Raw genomic sequence first — 17,425 nt, forward strand, 5'->3', positions numbered from 1 at the left:
CACTGCTCACAGCCTGGATTTGGGGATAACAAATGCCATGTGAAAGAATTAACTGAGAATCCAGGACACTGATCGTTGGTAAAGAGTCCAGGGAATGAAATACCCAGTAAGTGTGGGTGGGAACAGATACGAAAGGGTTTTAAGAGTAGGAGAAATATGAGCTGGTGTCTGAAAGATGAAGAGCTTTGCAATGGCACAAGGGAGAGAGGAAACCCCAAAAGAGAGCTGACAGACCAGACCCAGCCATAGGAAGAAATTTGGCTGATGTTTTCTAAATGGAGGAGAGCAGCCTGCTCAGGAAAGAGGTGCAGGTTTAGGGAAAGGTAGGGATGGATCACAGGACACCATCCTGATGTCCTAAAAGAAGACAACGATTGTGTTTATCACCAGGTATGTGAGTTCCTCCAGGACAAGAATTGACCTGCGTGTTCTGTGTTCTCAGCATCTGGCCTTCAAACTTTTGCACAATGGATGAATAAAGAACAATAGAAAATCTAAGCTTCATTAGGTCCTCAGCTCATGGATAGAATGATCGTGATTCTTCTTCTCCTTTGCTTCCTCCCTCTTTTTCTTCCCCCAAAGTCCTAATTCCTGCTACCTGAGCCCACCCTGCCCTGCGGTCACCTTGCACGGAATGTGCAGAGCTACTTTTCAGCAAGACAGGCCTACTTAAAAGTAGCTTTTGTTAGGATTTTGAGTCAAAAGTTCCCTTCTACAGTTCTGAAATGGGTTCCTATTTTCCTTTATGACTCATTTCCGTGATGATTTTCATTTTATCTCACGTTTTCATGGCAAATGTTTGCTCTAAAAACCCAGCTCTGAATTTTTTTCTAATTGTAAGGTTTTTACTTAGACTTGCAGTAATAAGCAAGCAACATATTTACTGAAATGTCTTTTCTGAGTTCTGTGCATATGAGATACACACACACACACATGCACGCACACACACATTTTAAAGGAGTTTTAGGTCCACGCAATATGGAGCAGAAAGTACAGAGAGTTCCCATATACCCTTCCCCACGCACACTCCCAGCCCTCCCCCACCATCAACGTCCTGCCCCAGAGAGGTACATTTCTTACAAATGATGAACCTATATTGATACATCATCATCCCTGAAAGTACATAGATGGGATTTGCTTTTAGTGTTATAAACATTATGCTTTTTGAAAAATGTATAATGGCACGGATCCACCATTACAGTATCTGTAGAACAGTTTCACTGCCCTAAAAATCCTCTGTGCTGCCTACTCATCCCTTCCCCTCCCCAAACCCCCATTAGCCACTGATTTTTTTACTGTCACCTTGGTTTACCTTTTCTAGAATGTCGTATCATATGTTGGAAGCATGCAGTAGATAGGCCTGTCGTGTTGGCTTCTTTCACTTAGTAATATGCCTTTTAGTTTCCTCCCTGTCTTTTCATGGCTTGATAGCTCCTTTCTTTTCAGTGCTGGGAAATATTCCATCCTCTGGGTGCCCCACAGTTTATATATCCGTTCACCTACTGAGGGATATCTTGGTGGCTTCCAGTTTTAGCAATTATGAATAAAGATGCTTTAAATTTCCATGTTCAATGTTTTGCATGGACATAAGTTTTCACTTCAGTTGGGCAAATACCAAGGAGCGTGACTGTGGGATTGTATGGTATGAATATGTTTTTTAAGAAACTGCCAAACTGTCTTCCCAAGTAAACCTTGTAGTAAACTGTGGACCCTGGGAGATGACGATGTGCCGGTGCAGGTTGAGAAATGAGCAACTGTGCCACTCTGGCGGAGGATGTTGATGATGGGGGAGGCTCTGCGTGTGTGGGTGCAGGGACAATGGTTATACGGGAATTAACTCTTTGTACCTTCTGCTCAATTTTGCCATGAACCCAAAACTGCTCTAAAAAATAAAATCTATTAAAAATATTCATTAAAAAATCTGAGGGAAGAAAAGGAGGCTCTTTTAAAGATAAAACAAGAAAATCTATAAACATGTAAACCTCCTTAAAGTTAGGGACAAGGCATGTGTCTTTCTGACCCATCAACCTGCCAAGTAACTGGTGACAACTTGGTGAAGTAGGCCCTCTCGATTTATTCCATTTCCTTTGCATCTTTTTGCCTTTTTTTAGGCAGCACTGTCACAGGAGTTGATTGGCTCAGTAGTCAGTGCTGATCAGTCCTGTCACTGAGTAGCTTTTGTTCCTTGAGCTACGTGACCTGCTGTTACACATGCGCATGGGCAGAGGAGAGTTTCAAAATCTGGTCTCTGCTTTGGGAATCTTGTAATCCGGTTGCAAAGAGCTGCCTAATGCATGAAAGCCTCCAAGAAGCCTTGCCCAGCCTTCAGAGACATCAGGTCTGGGGAAATGGAGGGGGAGCAATGTTAGGGCTATTTTTAACAATTTTTAAGAATCCAGTGGACTTACTTGTAATAAATAAAACTACAAGTGGAGCAGGTAAGAGTGCAGCATCAGAGGCCACACTTTGTGGGTTTTTATCTCAGGATCAGCCCTTGGTAGCTGTGGGATTTTGAACAAGTTACTTAACCGCTCCAAAGCTCAGCTGCCTCCTTCAGAAAGCTGGATGTTTCCTGGGGCTGTAGGAAGATTGAATAAAAGAGAAAAGCCTAGAAGTGTTTACTGTAACGCCTGGCGTATAGCAAGAACTCAGCCAACATTAGCCAGGTTACTGGTGTTATTACACAGACCACCCCACGTGTGTGCCGTGCGCCGGACTTGTCAGCTTTGTGTGATAGCACTGCCTATCTCATTCTGATCAGAAGCTGTGACTAGCAATTAAAGACAACTTTAATTAAAATGGGGTAATTGATTCATGTCTTAATAAGTGCCGTGTGTTTGATGAAATATCTCAAAACAAAATATTCAAAATTGAAAGTTATAGAATCAAAAGGAAAAACGAAGTGAGATTCCTGGAGGTGAGGAGGTTGGAATGTCCAAGGGAGCCCCGAGTACAGGAGGGTCTGAGGGTCTGTGGAGAGGGAGCGGGGTGGGGGCAGGAGGAATAGACAGTTGTCATCCCGGCCGTGGCTCTTGCCGTCCCCTGCCCTCAATCTCTGCCGTTCAGCCACTCGGGCCTTCTTTCCATTCTTCCCCCACTTTGGGCCCTTCCACTTGCTGTCCTCTCAGCCTGGAACATTCTCATCACCCTTCTTCATCCAGTGAATCCTTCTCTCCATTACATATCACTTAAAACATCACTTTCTCCCAGAAACCTCCGTGACGCCCTGGACTGAGCCAGGTCCCACTGCTGAATCTGCCATAGCACTGGGCTCCTGCTCTGCTATCCCGCGTGGGTTCCACTTGCTCACTATCTGCCTTCCCTGCTGGGCTGTGAGCCCTGGGAGGACAGAGGCTGACTCTGATGCCGCATTTATCTGGCAGAGGCCCCGGTGCTTAGGTGGTGCTCAGTAACTACGGGGGGCTCATTGGCGAGGAAAGGGAAACTCAAGGTGCTTCCCCATGTTCTTCCCCAGCCACCTGTCCCCATCTCCCAGGGTGGCACCAGTGATCAGAACAATGCTTGTATCCTACAGGGTGGGGAACAAAGCCCAGTGCCTACCCAGCAGATAAGGCACAAGATTGTCCCTTTTATCATTCTCTATGCTTTTCCCTCCTGCCCTGCTAGAACTCTGTTGATGGCCTCCTGATTCCCACTTGTCCTGAGGATCTCCTCTTTTTGGCTCCAACAGCACCAAAAGCTCTGCTGGAAAGCAGCTATGGAGAACTCTGGGGTCAAGACAAAAAAACAGGAACTTGGGAAATCTCTAAGGACATTCATTCATTCAACCACAATATAATAATAACAGCTGGAACTTATCAAGTGCTTATCTTGTCCCATATCATTCAATTCTCACCATGACCTTATGAAGTAGGTGTTAACACCCCGTTCTACAGATAAGAAAACTGAGACACAATGCAGTGAAGCAACTTTGCCAAAGTCACACATATAGCATAATTATGAAGCCAGAATTTGAATCTGAACGCTAAACCAAGATAAATTTTGCATCTCATGGGACTTGGTATTGGCAACTGTGTGCCAAGCATGAGACTAGATGCCTGGGATTCCAAAATAATGAAATATTAGACCCTGGGATGAATTCCATGGAGTGTCCATGTCCTGCTACCTGGGAGGACAAGTTGTTTGAGGGACATTTTAATCCAATTTGCACCTGCGTAGCCACATGCATTCAAATAAGTGCTCAGACAATTTATGTTCCTAAGACACCAGAAGGAAAGTTAATTCTCAAACTCCCCAGGGATTTTTTCCCTTTGGCCTGTGATCAGCTTCTCCCCAAACAAAGGATATGTTTCTTGTACAGATTGAGCAGTCTTAATCCAAACATCTGAAATCAGAAATTCTCCAAAATCCAAAACTTTTGAGTACTGACATGATGCCACGAGTGAAAATTCTACACCCAAACTCATATGACATGTCACAGTCAAATCACAGTCAAAACTTTGCTTAGTGCACAAAACTGTTTTAAAAAATTATATTAAATTACCTTCAGGCTATGTGTATAGGTGTATATTGAACATAAATGAATTTTGTGTTTAGGCTTGGAGCTTGTCCCCAAGATATCTCATTATGTATATGCAAATATTCCAAAATCTAACAAAATAAAAAATTTGGAGCACTTCTGGTCCCAAGCATTTTGGATAAGGGACACCCAACCTGTAGTGAAAAGAGAGGAAAACAGCCTCAAGTTTTAGAAGCATATGGTGTAATTTTAAGTTATTAGACCATTTTTTATGTGCAGGGAAACATTTCTAAAATATTCCTCTAGGCCTTTTATTCAAAGAAAAATAATTCTATTAACCTGCTTGATATTTTCTGTCTAAAAAGTGACTAATTTGTTCTTTTTGTCCTTTAACATTTTTGAAGACATTAGCAAATGGGATATTTGTTACCCACTCTTTGCTAAATACATTTAGTGCTATTCTCTGTTCCTTGTTTTGGATTCCAGAAATGTTTTCTACATAACCAAGCAGCATGTTTTGGTGGTACCAACAGAACAACTGTGGTTCTTTTGTCTCCTCTTTGGGCTCACTGAACACATGTGCACTTATAGATGTTCATAATAAGTGTAGATTTTATAATTCAGAAACTAAAAAATCTACTGTCTGCATTTTGACCAAGCATTATAAAATAATAAATAGAGGATGAGAAAATATGGATTTGAGCTCTTGACTATCATGTACTAGCTACTAATGCATCCAAAAAATATTTATTGAGCATGTACTATGTACTGAGCACCATGCTAAGCTCTGGAAATACAAAAGTGTATAAGACAATAGGACCCCTACCTTTGATCGAACTTATATTCCATGGTATATAAAAGAGCCTAATTTTTTTGAGGAACTAAAGCAAATCAAACTGACTGGAGTGTAATGAAAATGTTGGGGGGTAGCATGAGATGAAGTCAGAGTGGAAGTCAGGGTGGAGGGGCTTTCAGACTATGGCAAAGACTTGGGATTCTATTTTATGTGCATTTAGGAAGAAGCTGCCAGTAAAATTCATCATTACAACTCGGGGTTTACTGGTTGCAAGTAACGTGAATCTACCTGAACTAGGTCAAGTATAGAAGGTGTATTATCAGGCAAAAGAGGCACCGTATGGAAATCTAGTGAGGAAACAAAGAGCCAGGCATTACTGGAACTGAAACTGAGCAGCAAGTAGAAACCCATGACTCCTGAGACTGTTCTCTGCCATGTTTTCTTCACCCCTGCTTCTCTCATTTCTTTTCAGACTGCCTTCCTCCATTTATCCATATCACACTTGTCTCACAGTGGGTGTCTCAGCTGCAAGTCTAGGGGACCTATCTGCTTAGCTACTAGACCTTAGTGTCTTGGTTTCCCGATTTGAGCTTCCCTAGAGTGAAATTGAATAAGCTCCAGCTCATCCCCTTTCGGGTGAGTCCTTCATACAAAGCTTTGTTATGGGGCTTGTAACAGGTTACCTAGGTCAGTTGTCCATCCTTGACCCAGGCAGCTATAGGTGGCAGGATGGAGTCACATGGTACAATCATAGTTTTTCTCCCTCAATGGTTGGAGAAAATAAGGATGGAAATTTAACTGATTAGTCAATTTTGTATACGTGTGAAAACATTGTCTTGTCAACCCCATATAATTTTAACAAGGGTCAGTTAGTCCTTAAATTTTTGTAAACTGTGAGGTCTGATAAAGGTTAGTGGATTTTTTGCCCACTGTCAGACTCTAAGTAATGCATGCAAGAAAAATGGTACACAAAAGGTTGGGGGCATAACAGAGAGAGAAAATTATTCCAATCGTTTACCAGCCATATGTCCCAAGATCAGCTCTCCTGATGATCCTGAATACAAGTGGTTAAACTGATAATTGACTTTCCAAATTCTAGTTGGAATTAATTTTCAACTGTGCATTATGATCCTTGATAACAATGATAAATGGAGAAATATCTAAAATGTGGCTTCATGACTAGGATATACCCTTACAAAACAAAAAAAGAGAAGTTGGTGTTGTTATAAGTATAACATATTAATACTTTTGCTAATGAAAGGTATCATTTCCAATAAGATGGCAGTAGCTACTTTTCTGTCAAGGAAGGGGTTCTAGGGGTTGAACTCCCTGTGCAGTGTGGGACATCACTGGAACGTGTCCTTTACAAGAAGGTTTCAAAGCTTTGCTTTTTAATGATCTCATCAAAGCAGGGAAATTGGGAACAGAGTTTTTATAACATAGAACTGCCAGGATGTTAAGGATTCACCTTGGCAAACTGATGTAGGAACAAACAAGCCACAGTTTGATAGGTGCCTCCCAAAATAGTCTTACTTTGTTTGGTTTATTTGTTTGTTTATTTGAGTCGTATCTTTTCAAAATTCCAGCACAATTTCATAGAACAAATCATGTACGTGAAAATTAGTCTCAAATCCCTGTAGCCTCTTATCTGTGGAACCTTGATTGACTATCTCTTCAGTGTATCTAGTGGGAAGTTCAGCAGGGCTTTTTGTGTTGTTTTGCAATTTTGGCTGAGTTCAATAAGCTAAGAAACAAAGAATATGGAATGCTTGTGCATGGTTAAAAATAAAGCTCCAACCATCTGTATAGAATTTGCTAAGGGGTTATTTTTGATTGTCATAGTTCATCGGTTACTCTAAGTGTGTAAGAGGATATGGAAGGGAAACAGAACATCATTGAAAAAGAGGGGAGTGGAGGAATGTGGCTCCACCGCTTGTAGGAGGGAATATGTTTCCAAGGGGGCAGTTGTGGAGCTGGGGCCCCAAGATCACTGAGGGACTAGTGTTGAATATGGGGAGAGAGTGATCAGTCAATATCTGTGTCTCCTGCAAACCTCTTCTGACCATTTGACTGCAATTCACTTGCAGTGGGCAACATCTCCCTCCCCTGCTTCATTTTTCTCTGTAGACCAATCACTTTCTAATTATTATATAATTTATTAGTTATTTAGTTGACTGTCTCCCTACTCAAGAATGCAAATTGCATCAGGACAGGGTCGCTGTTTTTCCATCGTGTAGTACGAGTACCTTGAACAGTACTTGCCACGTGGTAGGGGTTCACTACATTCTTGAAGTGAATTAAATTGTGAGGACCTGCCTGTGTCCTTTGGCACTTGGGGGATGCAGGGTACCTGACCCTCTGAAGGGGACAAGCTGGCCAGAGAGGCCCTGAGCACAGGGGGAGCAGAGTGGCCATCAGGGACAATCAGGAAAGGAATGTGGGCCAAGTGCGTGCAGAAGGTGGGAACTGGCTCAGTCATCATGTAAGGGGGCCACCAGGAGTACACCTATGGGGCGAGTGTGCCATCAGGGCATGGCCTGAGGAGGAGTGGCCAGTGACCAGGAGAAGGGGCCTCCCAGTACTGAGGAAGCAGAGCACAGAGTGGTGCCAGCCAGGAGGACTCTCTGAGCCAGCACTGGACATCTTGAGACTTTCCTGTCCCTTCCTCTGCTCCACCCAGCTCCAGCCCTGGAGGACAGGGAGGAGGACCAGCAAGGAGGGATGAGGATACTGAGCTTAGGACACCTTTCCACTAAGTCCAACCCAAGCCCAGTGTGGGGAATGTGACATCTATGGGGAGAGTAAAGGTTTGATATTAGAAAACACTGAAATAGTAAAAAATTTCCCCCAGATATGGGAAAGTGGCAAGAAAAGATGGGGAATCCAATGGCCAGTTTATTGGGGTTCAATTATAAAAGGCAGGTTTCAAGGGCAATGATAAGGAGGAAAAATTAACTTTTTTTCCTATTTGCGCCCTGCTGAGTCAGCTCTTCCAATGAGCCCAGTGCATGTAAAATGAAGCGGTAAAGTGTGTAGATCTTCCAGAACACTGCTGGACACATGGTAGGGCCTCAGTTTATGTCTGTGGGCCCCTGGTAGCACAGTCCCTGCAGCCTTCCAGAAACATCCCCACCTGGACTTCTGGTCTCTGCCACATTTCCCTACTCAGTGTGCATGTTTCTGTATTTACTTATCTCTTCCATGGAAATTCCTCTGACATTTCCATTCTTTTGCACAAAGTAGAGACTATAGATTTCTTTTACTTTGTGTTCTTATGAGTTCTAGTGATAATAATAACGATAATTTCAAGATAGCTAAAATTATCAAGGACTTACTAAAATACGGGGGAACCTTTTAACTACTTTGCATGCATTGTTTTATTTAATCCTCACCACAACCCTGGGAGGTATTTACAGAGTGTGAAAATGAGGCTTTCCGGAGTCTGTGAAATTTGCCCGCGATCTCTCAGCTGGTACCAGATGCGGTGTTGGAACGCAGAGCTAAACAACAAGCAAGAAAAACTAGCTGGGGCTGTCCCCACACCCTGAGAAGTCAATCACACACACGGCGGAGCACATGTCTGTCCTTTACCGCATGCCTTGTCTCAAGATCCTTTCTCTTTGTGACATCAGGACAGTTAACGCAGTCCCCTTCACTGCCTTCCTTGCATGGCAGGTATAGTTTGTAATCTCACCACATGTCTGCAAGGTGAAAACCAGTCTTCTTAGTTCAGCAGGTAAAATCAGTGCTTCCAATAGAAAGCCTTGAACCTCCATGACTGAATGCAAGGGTCCCAATAGAAACTCTGGGTTGTCCAGGCAAAAATATCAGCAAGAATCCCTTTGTCTGTTTCTAATTAAGCCTATCTCCAGATCCTCTGCCTCATTCTTTCCTCTTGGACGAGTGTTCATGTAATGACTCAGCAGGCAGGATCTGGTTGCTTTTGCTTTGACTTAAGTGCTCCACTGTCTTATGTTCCAAGAAGCAGACCAAGGCCCTGTCACTGATGGCCAACAGGTTCCTAACGCCTACAAGTGAGCGGATCATGTGGTTTAGCTGTTGGTAAGAACAGGGCTTAATAGATCACTACAGACCTCATGTTATGTTGTGTGTATCCCTCTTCCCACAACTTCACTGCTGCATCTTCCCAATCTGAATCAATGAGATACTGCTCAGGTGCACAAACTCTCCCAAAGAATGAAAAAGTACACAGAGAGTTATTTCCGTGGTTCTAACTAAGATGTCGGCATTTTCTTGCTTACAGTGTTGCATTCTACTCAGCTGATAAAAGGACTTCTATTATAATTTGATCAGTTGTAGGTATGTGGAATTTTATTAGCTCTTTATTTGTAAGTAAAGTGCTTCCCTGGAACACAGGTGCACCAATAAATATAAGGGGCACATCTTTGGGGAGAACAGGAATAACAATTTGGATTTTTATTTGTTTATTATTTATAGAGGGGTTCACGTTGTTAGGGAGATGCTGGATCACAGTTTGATTGGAAACTGTTCTGCCGGTGTTTAGGACTTTGTATCTTTCCAAATCCTTTCTGTGGCCCAGGGCATGGAGATTAGATTTGGTTTCATGAACTACTGCCACTCATCCCTTTCTGCCTGAAATTACAATACTCACCAGGCAGCATGGAGAGGCTGGGCAACATGTAGCAGTAGATTTGGCTGCAAAACTGGGGATGATGCAGCCTTGGACTTAACCTTGGCTTTTGCACACACTGCCATGGTGATTAGAAACAGAAAAATTGCAAAGCCTCTGGAAATCACCTCTGCTGTGTTTCCTATCATCCAAGTAATTGTGTTCAGAATACAAATACTTTTCAGGAAAAACACATGGGGAATTGTTCTCTAGATTTCAGCGAACATCACATCCTGGCCCCTTTGAAAATTCCTTTCAGATCTAGCTGTTCTGAATAGTTCATAGCTGTGTATATTTAATTAATTTACATGCATTTCTGGCATCATTATTAATGCATTTATGATATTTGTTCTACTAGACAACTCTTTGTTAATGATGTCAGTAGGCAGACTTACAGCATGCTGGACTTGGCTAATAATGACAACTACTGTTTGCCGAGTCCCCTACTCTGTGAGACACAGAGGTCGGCCCTTAAGTATGTCACTTCTGTTCCTTATCACAGGCAGGCCAGGTATGTGTGATCATGCACAACTTATTGAGGAAGAAATTGAGACTCAGATTGTGCAAATGGCTCTATCACACACTATCTGACTGGAAGAGCTAGCATTCCCATCCAACTTTGTCCCTCCAAGTCCCGCAATGGAGTTATCCCCTGTTAGACCCCACAAAGCTTTCTGAATATGTGAGCCTCACTTTTTTCATCTCTACAAATGGGAAAATAATACCTGTGCTATTTATTTTCCGGGGACAACACAGAATGCAATTGACATAATACACGAGAAAATGCTTTGTAAGCTCTCTAGTGCTGCCAGTCTGAGAGAGATTGCTACCATGGAAGCAGAACAGGCACACGTCATCCCTAGATGGGGGGGAATCTGCAATCTTTATGGCTGACCAAAGCAGGTAGACCAACAAGGAACTATATCTGGAAACTAAACATTATGTCCTCTTCCACATGTAGTCCTGCCTATATCCTAGCTCAGAATGAAAACTTTTTCTTGCCTCTATGTCATGCATTGCATAAGGATTCAAAATTTTACAGTTAATGTTGCCAGTCGTGTTGTAACCTTACGACTGACCCTATCTAGATCTCTCCATACCTACCAACAAAGGTGTTTTTAATATTCCATTTGTGCAAATGGACCAATTTCTCCTACAAATTTTTGTATTATGAGGTAAGATGTATTGAAAGTATTATTCACATCAGAAGTTGGGGCATTTTGTGCCTCGCCACCCACTATAAAAATTATCATAAGCAGCTCACGATTTTCGGACCATTACTATTCAGAAGAGCACTGTTACTTCCCGGCCCCTTCAGAATCCATAAAACATGAGCCGGCTGCATAATGCCCTGCTTAACTCTGTCACCTCTCTAATCACATTTCTTTTTAACACATTCATCAGGACACTGAGCAGAGCCCTGGGTATTTCTCTGGCCTTTGATTTTCACATTAAACTTTCCAGGTTTTGAATTTTTGAAATCAATGTTGATGCTGGAGGAAGGATTAAGGAACTGGCATGACTTCGTGCAAATACCCTTTGTGGGATTTCTGTGTCTGTTTGCTGCTGTCTGTACCCGCTTAAACTTGTAACTGGTGACAATAAACACTTTTGAAGAGAACATCATGTAGGCACGAAGTGTGCTGTCTTTGAGGAGCTCTTACTGCTTGGGAGAGAATTGGATCCATCACTCAAACCACTTCCTCCTCCCTGTGCCAGTCCTGCTGTCCCCACACACCCCATGTTGACAATAGTGGCCTGGCCACCACACGGCTTATCAAGCAAAACCTAAATGCGGCAAAGAAACCAAACGTACAATGAAAAGGAAGGTATAATTCTAATGTAGCAGAAATTGTAGAATACTAACATTGGAAAAAACTGATGCCAATAAATTTGAAAATCAATATGAAGTGAACAAGTTCTGAAATGAAATCAATGACCAAGCCAAGAAAAAAAAATAGAAAACCTGAGTAGACCTATAAACATTAACAAAATGTATACGGAAGGAAACTCCAAAGCTTATCTCCAGCATTTGTATGCAGCACTTTATGCAAAGAGCTTGGATACAAAAAATTTAGGAAGCTGGGCCTCTGGAAATTTTAGTACCCCAGCATTTTTCGATGACTGAAATAGTGTAAAATCATGCTAGGCCCTTGGTTGCCTGCACGTGTTAACTGCTTGTTTCCTGCTCAGCATCTCTTGTACTCACAGCAATTATTAATAGCTGATGCGCTGTTTCTCTGTCAAGCAGGAGGAGATAACTCCAGGGTCATGAGCAGAATCTATGTGTTTGTTTTGCAGAAGGAATGAATGCCCCTGAAAACGTTGAGACTAACTGCCGGTGCCCAGGAGCTTGGTTGCTCAAGGTGTTATCTGAGACTAAAAGCAACACAGACTTCCCGCTTAGATTCCCTGAAATTTCCCCTCCCTTACTCCTCAGGCTGCATAAAAGCTCACTGGTTCATCTCTTGGGAAGACAGATCTGAGAGATTTTGCTCTCCCATCTTCTTGCTTTGGCCAAATCTAATAAGCTTTTGTATATCTGCAAGCGCTGGTGTCACAGTGTTTGCTTTAGCTGTGCATCGGGTACACAAGCTTGAATTTGGAGTTCTACAACTCCAACGTGGCATGATCCCTGGTTCCCAAGGAACCGCTATTCCAAGAGACGAGGTGGATGTGTACATGTCCTGATGTGAAAGGGGAGATATTAGTCGGAATAGTCTCTATGTAAGGGTGGGAGTAAGTCTTAGCATCAACAATAATTGTAGCAGTAAGGACCATTATGACCGTAACAGGTATCAACTGAGCACTTACTGTGATTCAGGCACTTTACGTGCATTATCTTATTTCATTTATTACACACATTAAGCCCATGAAAAAGGTAATATTATTCCAATTTTATAGATAGAAAACTGACAATGAAAGAGATTAAAGAATTCGCAGAAGATTATCTTGCTAATGATTGGTAGATCTGGGGCCAGGTTGAGCTCCAACTTGCAGTTTTTGGCTGGATGATCTGATTTGGGGGCAATATTCTCTTCAAGCCACAATAAGGCAGAACAGAACACATCAAATAAAAGCTTTGATTTGGAGCAGATGAAAGGAAATGCATTTAATCAGTTTCGGTGACACAGATAATTTTCTATTAATTTCACTGAGGATTGTTACGTATCATTGGTGCTATCCTTGGAATGTAATATCATTTAAATGTGATTAAATGACCTTTTGCAGAGGGCTCTGAGTAAAATTATGCACCTTTTTCCCCCTCCAGTGTGCAACTCACATAGACTTTTTTGCTTTCCTCCAGGTTTTTGTCACTAGGCTCTTACAATACTTCATCACCTGGATAATAAATACCTAAAAGCTTGAGAAGGTGCCGTATTGATTTTGATCAAATGGTATTTAATTGGTTGATTATTATTGTGTGTAGAAATAGAGGAGCCGTGAATGATCTGTCACTGCTTTCCCAGTGCCTGCCACCAAGCCCGGCACACAGTGGGTGCACAAGAAATGTGGACTGACAGCTTGAAATGCCTGGCATCGTGCTGAGCTCCATAAATGTCAGTTGGCATGTCTTCTGACTGAACAAAACCCAAAATCCCAAACACAAGAAAAGCATGATTTTTCCCCAAGAGAGATGACCATCTGTCTCTGTCCCCATCCCCTAGTTTGGTTTCTTCAAAAATAGAGCCATCCACAGAGACTGAAAACAAGCACCAGCATTGTGGTTGAGGGACTTAGGGACTTGTCTGGGAGCATCCCGACTAGGAAATAAGGTTCTGCAGCATGAAGACAAAAGAGAGCAAGGACAATGTTGATTGCTTTCAGCATTTTCAAACATTTCTTTACGGTTTTGCAGCCCACTTGATTGCAAACTTCTTAAAGATAGGGATTATACAGGTAACGCAACACCTTGCCTTAAGAATGTGCTGAGTAAATGTTTGTTCAAATAAAATGGGAATATCCACCCAGTATTTTCTGAGCACCTATTTTGGGCTGGACTGGTCTCTTTGCCATGATTACTGCCATCATGGACTTCATTGCCTAGCAAGGAGCTAACTGGCTAATGTGCATGGAAATTCATTGCAAATACTGAAAGACACAAAGTTTGGAGGGAAGGAAGACTTGAACAAAATGTTTATAAACCAAAGATGATGGTAGGGAAGTTTTGGTGGGCAGGTTGAATAAGGACTCAAGCTGCCAGCCTCCTGCATTCTTCAGGGAAGATCGACCACTTTAATCTTCTCACCTCCCCTCCTGTCTGTCTTCTTTTTCCCTCCAGAGCACTAGGGAGCCTAAGGAGTCATTAAACATTTGAGACCCTTGGGGGGAAAAGTCCTAGTACTTTTAAATCCCTTTTATTAATTCAAAGAGGATGACAAAATTATACATGAGACTGCACAAACATAACAATGGATGCATGATTTAATGGGTACAATGCACACTATCAGGGTGATAGGCACACTTATAACTTTGACTCAAGCAGTACAAAAGCAATCCCTGTAGCCAAAACATGTGTACCCCCATAATATTCTGAAATAAGAAATAAATAACATTTTAAAAATGGGATGCAGAAATAAAATAGGAAGAAAGGATGAGAGGTGGAAGAAGTGGAAAAAGCCACTTCTTTTAAAACAAAACTGTATGGAAGCGATGAGTGTGAAAGACTATATTTTCGTGGTCCTTAGTCACTTATTAGATAGCATAAGTTTACTTTTTTTTTAATCTTGTAAAGTACTCTTCCTCCCCAGATCCTCCTCTTCCTACACACACACACACACACACACACACACACACACACACACACAACCACACATATCACCCCAATCCAGGCCAGATTAAGACCCTTAAAGAAGCTAAGTACTACAAAGATGGTTGTGCATGGCCATGTGTTAGAGAAAATAAAAACAATACTAAGTGACAAATTGTAAAATGTAATTTTTCACAATTTCACTAAATGTAAATGAAAGCCCAATATTAACTATATTTCTAGCCTTTCTTAACTTTTTCTAGTTTGGGTACTCCTGCTTTTCTGGGGGCCCAAGCCTATGTTTAGTTTGCCTGTTGCATAACCCCACTAATGTGCTCTCTGCTGCACTCTTCACCCCACTTTCCTGCCTTACTTCAGGTCATCTCGGCACATCACCTCCCTTTCTTTGTTTACTGATGAGTTTGTCTCTGTTCTCTAGCCCACATTTTATTTCCCTCTCATGTCTAAAACAAATTGAAGATTCTCTGTACTTCAAAAGACAGATGAACTTGGTGCTCTAAGAGTTAGGTTATTTACTTACTTGAAAGATATGTTTTATGTTCTCAATCTAAAAACCTTCTAAAATAACAAAGATGAAGCTGCCTCCTTCAGTTAGGTGGGTTTTTTTTTTTTTTTTTTTTTTTTTCCCCTTTTTGGAGCATCCTTGGAGCACACACGGAGTCTATTTCCTTTTGTTGAATTCATGTGCATGATATGTCTGAAACAGATTTGGATTTAGATAGGACTTCCCTAATGAAGCTCCATTGCATTAACAGGAAAGGCTGGGCAAGATCTATTCCCACATTAGTAAACTCTTAAGTGTTGAAAAAGCCAATTCGTTTCAGGTGCAGCTGGATATGGATTTGATGGGAAAAGGTCTAACACTAACTGAAGGAGATTCTGGTCAACTGGAGAAATGAGAAATGGTGTTTGTTTTAATCTATCTCCATTGCATAGGAGAGTGTAGCCCTTCTTTGGCTCAAGGGAGCAGATTTTCTGAAGCGAAGTGGAATTCTTGGCCACCCTTCCCCAAAAGTGTCCTCCACTCACTGTGGTCAAGGACAGCTTGTAGGAGCTCAGCGGCCTGCTGAGATTAGAGCCTTTTTTATTCCCTCTGAAAATTAAAACTGCTGTGATGTCAGTCCAGGTCCTTTGAAAAGCAGGCACCAAGACAGAATTAAAGGTGTGAATATTTATTAGGGGAAATATTTCTATGAAAGAAAGTAAGTAGGGAGCCTTGAGGAGCCATCAGCCTGCCCTGCGAGTAGGACCCCGAGGCAAGGAGAAGGGAGAGAAACGGGCGGAAGGGTCCTAGGCTGCTCTGAATTGAAGCCGTTAGGGAGTCTTTGTGCCAATTTTGGCCAACAAAGACGTCTCCCTGTTCTTCAGGAATGGGTCTGCCTCCGCATCCCCACTGCCTGATTGGCATGGCCTCAGCATGAATGGCGGGACGGATTTCAAAGTGAAGCACCTGGGGTGCTCAGTGATTGCACTCCCGGCAGTGGGAGGTCCACAAGACATAATCCAATGACTTCCACAATCCATGCCTTGTACTTCTCCTTCCAGGGTCAGACAGCAACGCCTCCATGGGGCCTTCTTCCTCCTAAGGGTAACTTGGGTGAAGAAGGTTAGTGGGATGGTTTACAGACCCCTCAACTGCTGTTAACCTTGGGGCCATGACTGGTTACTTACCCTCTCCCTCATCCACTGTCCATTCTAAATCCCTCTCTTCCCAAGCTCTTACCTGGGCAGGTCATGGTGGCTTATCTGATGCTGTGATCCAGATCTTTGCACCTAGACTATCTGAAAATTTGATATTCATACCTTTCTCAGTCAAGGCATGCTGCACATACCTGTCCACAGTTAATGGGCAGTGCCAGTAGGTGGCCCGTAGGTCACTTGGGTTCCACATGTGTCTTTCTTGCCTCCATTGTGTAAGAGCAACCCTCCGCCTCCTGTTGCTCAGGTGCCATAACCCACCAGAATTGTGATTCCTCTTTCTACCTGCTGGTCCCTGGGCAAAGCAGTTGAAAGTGCCTTGGTGGCAGCTATAACTTGTAGTTTGGTGGCACCCCTGCTGTGTCCCCTTTGAAGAATGTGTCCCATACACAATCAAGACCTCCAATCTTTCTAAGCCCAGGTTTCGTGGGCAGAAAACACACTAGTGGTGATCCATGGGGATACTCCTGCTCCTATCCCTGGGTCCTGGACCTTCTTATTAGAGACAGTGCCACACAGTCTCTGATTTAGTAAGTGTACTGCATCTTCAAGGATGCACCCCTTCTTTCAGAATATTTCCTCCAAACTGGCATTTCAGTTACCAGATTGTCTCACTGAGGGATAAGAGAGATCTCCCTTCTACATTCTATCTCTTATTGGTTGTGAACGGCTTCTGAGAGTTTTAGCTCTCTTTATTTATGGCCTTCTATAAGCACAAAAAGCCTTCAAACTGAGTAACACCCTTCCTGGAGAGCAGAAGCCATCAGTCTGTGACAATTGTCTACCAAACCTGCAGTTGACTTTTGGAGTGGACCAGTGCATACTGCATTGGCTTTTGGCACTACCACTTAGTTTTGTGAGAATCTGATAACTTCTGAGCATCTCCCTATAAAAGGAAAAAAAAATTATAATTGCCCTTTAAAAATATACTTTATTTTCCAATTAGCTTTCTCCTTGTAGTCAGCTTCCAGGTCATTCCAAACCTCTCTCTCTCTGGTCAGAGCTCTAGAATTGTAGCATCACAGAATT

This window comes from Lemur catta, chromosome 14, assembly GCF_020740605.2.
Source record: "Lemur catta isolate mLemCat1 chromosome 14, mLemCat1.pri, whole genome shotgun sequence".
NCBI lineage: Eukaryota > Metazoa > Chordata > Mammalia > Primates > Lemuridae > Lemur > Lemur catta.